This window comes from Orbicella franksi, chromosome 6, assembly GCF_964199315.1.
Source record: "Orbicella franksi chromosome 6, jaOrbFran1.1, whole genome shotgun sequence".
Classification (NCBI taxonomy): domain Eukaryota; kingdom Metazoa; phylum Cnidaria; class Anthozoa; order Scleractinia; family Merulinidae; genus Orbicella; species Orbicella franksi.
In genome coordinates, this window is record NC_138150.1 from 29,263,333 (window position 1) to 29,275,196 (window position 11,864).

Genomic DNA, 11,864 nt, shown 5'->3' on the forward strand with positions numbered 1-11,864 from the left:
CTTCTTCTTTTCCTCCTTCTCCTCCTCCTCCACCTCTTCCTTCACCTCCTCCTCTACATCCTCTTCCTCCTCCTCCTCTTCCTCCTCCTTCTCATTCACCTCCTCCTCCTGCTCTTCCATCTCTTCCTCTTCCTTCTCCTCTGCCTCCTACTCCCTTTCCTCCTCCACCTCCTCTACCTCCTCCTCCACCTCCTCCACCTCCGACTCTTCCTCCTCCTCCACCTCCTCCTCCTCCTCTCCCACCTTCTCCTCCTTCTCCTCGTCCTCCTCGTCTTCTTCTCCCACCTTCTCTTCCTCCTCCTTCATCTCCTCTTCCTCCTCTTCCTCCTCCTCCTCCTCCTCCTCCTCCTCCTCCTCCTTCTCCTCCTCCCCTACCAACTCCTCCTTCTCCTTCTCCTTCTTCTTCTCCAACTCCTCCTTCACCTCCTCTTCCTCCTCTTCCTCTTCCTCCTCCTTTTCCTCCTCCTCTTCCTCCACCTTCTCCTCCTCCACCTCCTCCTCTCCTCTTCCACCTCTTTCTCTTCCTTCTCCTCCACCTCCTCCTCCTTTTTCTCGTTCTCCACCTCCTCCACCTCCTTCTCCTTCTGCACCTCCTCCTCCTCTTCCCCCACCTTCTCCTCCTTCTCCTCCTCCTTCTCAACCTCCTCCTCGTCTTCCACCTGTTTCTCCTCCTCCTCCTCGACCTTCTCCTCCTCCTTCTCCTCCTGCTCCTGCTCCTCCTCCTTCTCCGCCACCTCCCTCTTCTCCTCCACCTCCTCCTCCACCTCCTCTTCTTCCTCCTCCTCATCCTCTTCAAGTCCTTTGTTTTCCCTTTCTTTTATGATCGTAACGATCAACTAAATCACCAATAATTATCGGGTTAGGATAAAAATAATGCTTCAACTGCCTTAATTCATTTGAAGTAAAGAGTTATTGCCAGAGACTCTTTACGCGTGAAGACAATAGAATCCGTCACGAGAAACATAGTTGTCAAAGGAAAAAACACCAGAGGATATCCCAAAGATCCCATATCCTACAAAAAAGCACCATGGGATCCCTAATGGAATAGAAATGGGAGTAGCGTTTCGGTTCAAGACAGCCCCAGTATTTTGGTCGTGGGCCCTTCTGGTTGTGGCAAGACTTGTTTTACCGAATCGTTACTCTTGGATCACTTGGAAGAATTGTTTGTAAACCCTCCCCCTACGATTCATTATTGCTACGGGGCGTGGCAAGATGGATTTCGAGACATGGAAGACGCTGGAGTGCAGTTTCACGAAGGGATTCCAGAGGCAGACCATCTCAAGTCATGGTTTCCGAAGGGTGGATTCCTCATATTAGACGATCTGATGGCATAGGGAGATGAGGACAAAGCGTTGCTAGAATTATTAACCAAACACTCTCATCATCAAAGTATCACCGTGTTGTACTTGTGCCAAGACATGTTTCCACCAGGAAAATACGCCAAGAGTATTTCCAGGAACGCCCACTATATCGTAGCCTTCAAAATTCCAAGAGATCAATTACGGATGAAGAATTTACTGCTTCAAGTTTTCCCGCTTGCTAGCAAGACATGATGGACGCCTATCAAAAAGTGATCGAACTACCGTTTAGGAACACGGTCCTGGATTTACATCCCGCTAGTGATGACAGGAGGCGCGTGTCTAGTCACCTCCTGACGCATGAAGGATACCCGCGCTGGCATCGAAGAAAGAAAGAGGATGTTTGATCCTTGACCAAAATGGTATATTAAATATCAGTTTAATCCACTCGGCTCATTTGAAGCACGTTGTCTTGGGTTAAGGGCGACGAGAATCATGGATGATCGTTCAACAGATATTTTTTTGGCCCCGTAGAAGATAAAAATGATGAAAACGTAGAAGAGGAAGAGGAGGTGGAAGAAGAGGAGCCTGAAAAGGAACAGGAAGAAGAGGAGGATAGTAGCAGCTCCGAAGAGGAAGAAGAAGCGGACGACGATGAATCAGATCAATGGAGTCCGTTACGTCAAAATGTCGGGGAAGATCTCAAAGGATGCTACCTGAAAGAAGTCCAGCAGTTCCTGGATTAGGGAAAATCCAAAAATTATGCCGAAAATGCTGCTTTCAATGCCCTATTACCTGTAAGTAGAAGAAGGCTACGAAGGACTTACTTAGAGCGTCTAAAATGGACTCACCGTATCAAGCACGACGCAATACACCTTAAAGTCATGAAGACTCTTTGACGCTTTATTGAGGAAGACGACATGGATTTTGACGAAGCGGCTGAGTCGGCAGTGGCGAAATGGAAATTCCTGTTAAACAGACTGATGCGAAAGAAGTTACTCTCCGACGATGATGACGAAGAGGAATTAGAAGAGGAAGTTGAGACCTGAATTAGCCATGTAACCCTTATATGAGTGTGTGACTCCAGGGTTTTAGTCATTAGGAACTTTAAGCAACGACAACGCGGACGGCGACGGGAACGCCATAAGATCAGGGAAAAGCCAAAAGTTCTACAGCGCATGACTGGCGGGAAACAGTTTGACGTTCTACGTTCGGGCCCGACGTGAGTGAAGCTCATTTCACGTTGTTTGAAAACGTGGGTTTTCACTTTCGTTTCCTCCGCTGCGTAAATAACCCGTGTTACTTATTTCGAGCAACTTTAGTGCTTGTTTTCTCTTGCTATGTGAGATATTTCATTTTAGAGAAACGTCGAGAAATCTGAAGCGAACTTAAGCCAGTCGGCGAACTTGTAAGTACCATGAAATATATTTTTTGAAAGCTTATGTAAATAAAGAAAACTTACACGAATTTCAATCAAAATTTTTCCTTTCAAGAAGTACTCAAATGTCAAATGGCTCATTATGGTGAAATTCTAACACATTTAAAAGGATAGACACCATTAAAACTTGTGTAGCTGTTTCCATTTTCAGTCGTAAGATCAGTGGTTTACTTAGATCTTTATCAGTCGGCACACTGATTTGTTGCACCAGGTTGATTAAACCTCTGCTGATAATAAGTCCGTTTACTACATCGTACAACTCAGCGAGAAGCGGTAAGTTGCGTTTGCGGAAGCGAAATTCGGACAGGCACTCGTCGTCTTCAAACCATCGAAGTTAAAATCAGGAAAGGACTCATAAGGTTGGTCGAGATCATTAGACCGGTTTAAATCGTACAACAGTAGAAGTTCGTCATCGTTTAACACACCTTCATCGTGGATTATCAAGAGTTGATTGCGAACTTCTTTCAATGAAGTCATCCTAGTTCATCCTGATAAACAGAGGACGAATATCAGTAATGTCACTAAGCTTGACAGTGCGGAAACCGCGGTTTCCGACGGTGCTGCTTAAGTGGCAGTCCCGCTAAAAGCGGTCCACTCGACTTCGGGACCAAAAATAATTTTCCTTCATTTTTTGTCAGTGAAAGGGTTTGACACACATATATAATGAAGCAATTTATTATTTTCCAATTCCTTATTTCTGCTTTGCTACGAGCCAAAATTGAATTTTGGCCGAACTGAGGTTGCCAACCGTGATCAGAAAGGTAAAATTCACCGATTTTGTGAAGCGTGCTACGTCACCTAAAATGCAGCTCACGGAATTTCGTTTTCATAAGAATTTTAAGGTACATTCATTACTTTGACTGACGGAATATGGAAACTTTTCGAAAAATTCTAAGTTTACCAGCGAGCCTGGAAGACACCCTACTCCGAGGCCTTTGATCACCTACTAAAATTTAGCCGAATTTGACGGGGAAAATCTCAAAAGTTGGGTCTAAATGAAGCCTAAAGAGCACATCACAGTAAATTTCATACCTTAATCAACCGTTCTATAAGTTCAAACCGGTGGGTATCTCCTTGGATTGCACACGAGAACAGATTAAAATCTGCCACAGTCAGTGTGTTTACATAGCTATCGCTCGTGTCAAAGCTTATTTGCATAACCCTAGCACCCGGTGAAAATACATCTTCTGCCGTTCAGGTTCGTTTGTTGACCTTCTGAGTAGTGGCAAATAGCTTCCTTTAATACTTGTGTACACTCTAGATCCAGTTTTGAGGTGAAGGTTGCGTTAAAGTTGATCAATTCTCAAGACTTGCGAGACTCCAAAAGTAAATAATGGCGCCGGTCTGCAGAAATTAACCGTAGCCGTCGTCCTGACCCTTCAATAAATTCTGCCGCAGAGGTAGCACTAGGAGATGAAGAGAATCGTAAGTTTTCATTTACCGTTTAGTGGCAACTGAATCTTTTACTACTGCCAAGACTACTGGGAGCTTGAGGGCTATATGCCCGAATTCGAAAAACAACAACAACGAACACTTGCCGGTTGCATCGCTGGGAAATGTACGTGAATGAACACGACGCGCTTGAATGGAACTATGCTTTGCGATGAATGATGGGCTTTACTTCTGTGTTATGCTTGATGCTTGTCTTTTAGTATCTTGCACAACGCATAAAATAATCTTCGGAATCCGTTTATCGGACCGTTTATACAACGAAAGCTGCACCAGCTTCGTCAAAATGTCACACAAGTTGTAACGTGACCAATTACCCAGGTATCTGTATGTGAGGCCCCCAAAGGGTAGGGTTTTTCATAAATAGGGTATCGATTTTGGCCATTTTGGTTATAAATTGGGTATGGTTTTAGCACTCTAGTCTTGAATTGGGTATGTTTCTTAGCAGAAGCTACTTTTTCATCATTATCAATGAGACCTTCAACAAAAGCCCTTCATAACGAATGTTTAGGGCAACTTTGTTAGCCGCAACGGTCATAAATAGGCTATCGAATTTTTGGTCAGGCAAGGCTTTTAGAGGGACTGCCACTTAATGTTTGTGAATTCCCACCACAACGGCGTTCTCTCCCCAACCTTCTCACAGGTTTCGGCGTCCCCGTCGCCGTCCGCGTTCCCGCTGCTTAAAGTCCCTATTATTTGTAAGACGCCACACATGCAAGATGAATTGCTCCAACCAACTGTCAGGGAATGACCAGAAGGTTGTCTGTAAAAAGGCCTACCACAAAAAATATTATGCAAAGAACAGAGAGCGAATCCTGGCCCAACTTAAAAAGATATCGTGCAGAGAACGTCGGTATTCTCAAAACTGTCGTAAAAGATGGTATAAAAACAACAAGGAACGACTCGCCGGCGGCCAGAGAGCTTATTGTCAACAGAACAAGGAGCACATCAGAAATTACCGAAGACAATACATGTACTGTAAAAACAACAGGGAACAGATCAACGAATATTGCAGAAGTTATTATGCCAAGAATAAGGAACGGATCAGGCAAAGACCTCATGACCAAAAGCAAAGAAAACTAGGCCAGAATATCGTACGTTTTGGGGCCTGGGACCAAGAGTCTGTGAAACTGGAAACGAGTTTAGTTCCCAACACTTTGTGGAATACCGACGGTAAAGACTTAAAATTATAATCAATTTTCCTTTTGGAGTTATTATTATGCAATAAATGTTATAAAGACTCAGACTCTGTTTTATTTATAACAATTTAATGACAGTACTGTGCGGTATACCCCCTTATCCCCCCGTCTTCTCATTGATTGTTAACCACCTGACATTGTCTATTGTTTTGTAAATACCTGTTTATAAGTCAAACGGTCTTAAAAGAATTCATTTTACTTGTGACAACGTTCAGCTCACGTCTCCTTTGTAGTTTCTGTCCTGTCTTGGCAGTTATGGAGTTGAGTGATCAAGAACTGTGCGTCGCTTTGGAGGAAACGATTAGGCTTGATGTAAGTGATTTATTTTTGTCGCTATTGGAAACCCGCTTAGACAACTATAATTGCTGGATTAAGAGCGATTTGCAGTGTTTGTTGGATCTTTACTTCAAGCGCGAAAAGTTTGAAATTTCTTACATGTTATTCTCAGGGGTTAAGATACATGTGCTTTTCGGTTTTAATTTATTCCACGTGTGACAACTCAAGTTGACGACGGAGTGCGACAAAGATTTCGACCCTACGATTTCAAAAGCACTTTTGGAAGTGGAGAGAGATCTTTCTCTTCTTAGCAACTCATTGGTTGATGGTACGCCATCGCCAAAGATTAGCGGGGAGGTGAAATTAAAGGAGATGGAGGTCTGTAAAAAACAAAACTTCATGGCGACAGTACTACAGAAACTTCTTCAACACTCTAAAGAGATGGTTCTTCAGAAGAGAGTTGCGAACAGGAAGAGACTATGTGTGCGTTCAATTATCGAGCAGTAAGTAAAACATCAAAACAAAAACCGGCTCCTTTAGGAGCCACCACATGTCCTAAAAACAATGATCAATGGTAACATTATTTTATACTGAGAAAATGACATTCATGTATTAAGACACACTCTATCCCCTTCGTCAGCACGCACATACCTTGTTTGGAAATAGTGTATGGACGCTGGTCACTCAGAACACGACCTAGTTTGTAACACCAGGACTTTTGGAGAATATAATCTTTGTTTTTAAAATGAATTTTGCGTGACGCGTGACACCCTTGCCAGACAAAGACGAATTTTCATGAGTCACAGTTGGATGCATCTCATTAAAATCCCAGCATGAAAGCGAGGTAAATGGGTCTATACTGATGTAGGCTGATGTCATCTATTCTCTGATTGGTTTCCGATGAGGTCATCGTTCCACCCTGCTTTGCACCACCCTGTCTAACCTGGAGTCGAACCCAAGTCTCTCAGTCTTCATCATGGCCGCTTGCCGGACGGAGTTCTGTCGTTTAGGAATACAGGCTACTGTAAGTATCGACTTTTTTTAACAATTGAGTTGCCTTGGAAATCCGTGAGACCAATCCCAGGTCCTCCGTCGAGGCTGGTGGGCTGTTTCCCGACATGGCCGACTTTCGTGTGCGCCGCCATCTTGAATTCTTATTTCGGCTCCTGATTGGTCCGATTTTTCAAGGCGCCATCTCTGATTTAGAGAACAATAGAATCCATTGTTCTCCAAACAATAGCCTATTGTCTTTCTCGGCTCCTGATTGGTTACCGGCCATATAAGCGTCCATTACTACTCACAGTTTATGAACCAACCACAGCGCGAGAAGATCATCGTGACATCTGCAAACAAGACCTTGCGTGATAATTGAAGAAGTGAAAGCTGCGCAAGACGATAGACGATTCAGAGTACATCGAGCTGGACGGAATCGATGACAAAGAAATGTCTCTCCGCTTAAGCCTTCTTGATACCAGGAATTCTCGACGAATACCTGACAATTCCATGGCGGGAAGCTCTCTTCAGAAAAGCATCAATGAAACGGTGGAGCGAAATCCGTGCAAACGGATTGGGCTGCATCAGGTAGGAAAGACTTAAGTTCTATTAATCGTAGAAAAACCTATCAGTTACATAATACGTAACGAAATTCTCTGTTGTGAAAAAGCTCTCTTTAGCTTCAGTTTCAAGGAAATAATGGACAACTGAAGGACAGTTTACTGTACTATATCGTTGCGCTTACACGCATCCAGTTTACACCCAATACCCGAAGGCCTAATCAGGCATTACCAACAATAAGAAACGAAGCAGGTGGGCTTGAAATAAATATGATGCTTGACTAACGATGTTGACGTTCAAGTAAATCTTACGTTAGTAAAACCATAGACCCAGAAACTATCGCACAAGTATATTCATTTGGTTACGTCCACTTTATCGCGTGATCAACAAGAAGAAAATAGGAAAGCGAGGGTTGACATATCAACCCAAGGAGCAGTGTACAAGTTTTAGTAACAAACCTTCAGAAGAGCAAACCTCCCACAATTACATTTTATTATTAATGAGATCCATATCCTGTACGTTAAGTTAGGAGGTTTTTTTCTTTTAATTTTCAATCGGGGTTGTTTGCAACATGTGTGGTCATTATGGCTTTTACTGACAGCCCACATGATCGTTTTTACAGGGAAAAAGTCGAAAGTTAATTTAAATACCGTTACTATTAACGTTACAATAATCGTTCCAGTATCACGGGTGTGAGATTAAAATTTTGCTCTTCTTTCTCCAAGGTCTCAGACATATTTAAGAGCTTACATTAATTCATGCGAGGCATCATTCTCAAATTTAGGAAAGCTATACGGTCGATCGAATGTTGTCGGCGATTTCGTTTTCCAATCTAAAATAACAGCTCAGCAGAAAATAACTCTGATTACGACATGTGTTGTTGATAAATTACATATTTCGTCATCTTAGCTGCAGTACATCAATATCAGGCAGGGACCAAGCTTCGAAGTAAATTAAAGGCCTGAGATTCAGGTTCATGTACGTGCACAATTACAAGTGAACTTTGTTATAATCGTAATGAGTGAGCTAGGGTTTAACGTATAAATAAAGAAATGTCTTTTTCAACTGATGAAAAGAAGTCAAAACATACCGTAATAGATGGATCATGTTTTGCACGATTTTTTTTTTATCCAAACCAAGCGATGTTATGAAATGAATCTCAATTTATAAAAAAGCCAGGATAATTTACATTCCTGGAATAAGACCACAGCAAAATAACACGTTTAACAGTGTATGTGACACAAGACGTCATTACATGAAATGAATCTTTCTCATATTTTTTCCTCTTCCTTTCTTTTCGCGATAGCAGTTTGCTCGTCGTTTTGTTATGACTTTTATGACCTTTTCCAAGAAACTGTCTGTATAATTGTTGCTCGCGAAAATTGCAATGAAAACAAATACATTGATCAACAAAAGAAAGAAAACTTCATTAACATCACAAAGTTGAAATTAATCCGCACAAAAGATATGATTTTCTGGGAAGAAGGTGTTATTAAATTGTGTTTCACCGCAACTTATTACTTCATGCAAACAATCATTTTTTGTGCCTCCAGGTCAAAAAGATCAAGGACACAACAAAGTTTATCTTTGCTAACATCGAATCAAACTGTACATAAATCATTAATATAACTACTGAACACAAATATAACGAATTTTTGAGCAAAATTAGTCTTTGTATCTGAGACTTTTAGTCCGTTAAATTAGTTTACACATAGAGTAAACATGATTTACCGCAAAAAAAAAAAATCGCTAAAAGGGAGGTAAACATTTAGGACAAAATCCTTCAGAAAGTTAAGTTGAGTTCCCTTTATTACTGTATGTCTAAAGAGTGGTTTATTAATTTGGCAAAGGAAACGGCTCTTATTTTGAAATTTTCCAATTCCTCTTTGATAAAAACCTTTAGAGTTAGTTCAGCTGCACCTTCCTAATTATGATAAATAGATATGGCTTGCCGTATATCAGAAATTCCAGGCGCGAAAATATTGCACGAGCGTTACAGATAAGCTTTGATATTCAGAGCACGCACGCTTGACTGTACTAACAACTTATCCAGCAAGCGTGAAAAGGGTTATAAATCTCTCTCGCGTATTAGATTTTTTTGAAATCATCTGTCGTGGAAAACTAGCGATATTAGAATGACGCTTGTCCAGAGAATGATTTCGAGAACCTTTTTTCATAGATTCAGTTGAAGATTTGTACTCATGGAACAAGTTTTCGTATCAAGTTCGATGCTTTAGCTGAATTACTTCAAGGGGTTATATCTTATATTTATCAAGATTCTTATCTCCTGAAAGTATTCAGTACCTTAACTGATGGAGGAGCGGCGAAAGCAAACATTACTCTCTGCTCAAGTTGTCGTCGACACTTGAGAGGAAAGAGAACTATTAACAAACAATCGAATCTGAAATGGCTGACTATTATATATATCGATTTTGTTTTGAAGTGAGACACTTTGACTCTGGTAAAGAACAAAGTGACATATTCGGTTCGAGGGAATTGATTGTATGGAAATCAGATGAGTCGTATACCATGCTTTTTTTTTCAGATTAAAGTAGTTTCTGTTTTCATATTACTGCTGAGTCACCGTGATGTTGTGTTTTATTTTCACTGACATGACATCATGTGCACAGATGTTTGAACAGCAACCACTGTATTATGTTTAGTCTAGTTTGTTTAATTAAAAAAAGAAAATCAGGACAGTTTTAGAATTTATCTCTGATCTTTTGAAAATTTATGTAAATCAATCATCTATCTCTGTTTCTACAAAAATAATCAACGTGAATCCTAACCTGTGTAAACATTCACAATCTCAACAGGAGGCTTGGCCCCTGGAGTAGTGTTATGGTTTTCTTTTAGTGATTCTAGTTCTCCAGATAATGTGTGATGATCAAAACCAACCTACAGTTGCTTCAGCTGTCTTGGATTTCGTCTGTACATTAACGTCGCTGAAAAATCAACTCACAATAACTACCGAGGCGATCGTAATAACAAGTTTACTTAAGTTGAATAGTTCCTAATTTGTTCTCTTCAACCCAAATGTTTTGATTACATAATTATAAGCACACATTCAGGTAATGTTGCCGTTTGATAAACGTCAAGTGAAAAATGTTGCGTCCTGTGTTGTAGCGTGTGTTGGGTCTCAACAGTCCGTGCTGTGATATTGGCAAGTTTATGTAGTACTGAATGCTCACGCGGTGCCCTCTCTACTAACATGCATGCAACTACAACGTACACCCTGGTACCCGAAGGGAACTTATATAAACTTTGGTTCTTTCGCCTATTACAAGTTTCTTAGACTTCTCTCTTAAAATACTTTATAAGATTTTGGTTCAAGAGGAGAATTTATAATTGTCAAATATTCTTAATTAACGAGAAAAAATCAAAATGAAAACTTCACTATCCACGGGCTTGTCACATGTAGATAACATGTTAATCCTAAATTTTTTAAGCCTGTCTTTTATAATCTCAGGCTGTCTCGAAATATATTTCGTCCGTCCTTGTTTCTTTAAGTTTGTTTATTATTACCTTGAATCATTTTCTACTTTTGTAAATTTATATTTATAGGTTTCTCTTTGAGACTAAAGATAACTTTGCGCGTCACCAAAAAATTCTCAATATGTCGCGATAAAGCCCATTTAAGGTTACTTCCCACCTTCGCGAGTGTCCATCGGGAAAAAATTCGTACACGCGCCAGTTTCAATAAAGCCCCAAAAAATTATATATCAGAAGAAATTTTAATAAATGTAATTTACGATAAAAATACAATTTAAGCGAGTTTATCTTTCAGGAAGGTTCAGCAGCCGGTAAGGCGTGAAACGCCCGAGGGTTGTTCCGATTGAATTTATCGGCTATCGAATGCGGCCACACGAGCAAAATGGCTGCACAGTCTTATTCACAAGGCATTAATCAACAAAAGTGTGTCAGGCTTTTTCGATTCTGATTGGCTGTCTAGATATCCGCATCTAAAGTTGGAGTAGCTAAAAATATGCAAGACGTCCTGCGTAAATGGACGCCACAGGAAAAATATGTTAAACATCCAAATTTCCCCACGAACATTCCTTTGTCATTATCCCTGGAATGTTCTGGCGAAATTTCACGAAAATCAGTCAAATCTGCATAACCTATAAATTCGCTTAAAGTGGATGTATTTCTCCCAAAATCAAATGCGAGGTTTTAGCTCGTAAAGGTTCGTAAACAACTCGCGCCACGCCAGGAGATTATCTCGTCTTATGAAACCGCAAACTAATGGAACAACAGGACCTCCTATCGTCAATGACAATGGATCAGGATTTCCCGAGAAAAGCATCGCATTGCAACATGTTTTCTATCGCTCTGTCGCATTGAAGAGAAAGACACTAAAACGGACAAAGTAGCCAAAGGCAAAAGAACAAATGCGCGATAAACAGTACCAAATAACATGAAATAAGAGCTCCAAATAAGCGTTTGCCGCGAAAATTCCCCTGGCGGTTTCGTCCATTTATAGAGTATATTACACGATGGCAAGAAGATATGAATTTTATCTTCGAGTGGCAAGAACAATATCTCACGAATGAGCGCAGCGAACGAGTGAGATATTGTTCTAGCCACTTGAACATAAAATTCATATCTTCGAGCTAATGTGTAATGTTCTTTTTATTATATAGACATACA

General features: G+C 40.8%; 1 protein-coding gene across 1 annotated transcript in view; it reads left to right on the top strand.

Annotated features, from left to right (window-relative positions):
• LOC145488889 (transient receptor potential cation channel subfamily A member 1-like) overlaps positions 1–11,864 on the top strand; it is a 77,166-nt gene that overhangs the window by 42,324 nt on the left and 22,978 nt on the right. The window lies entirely within an intron of this gene.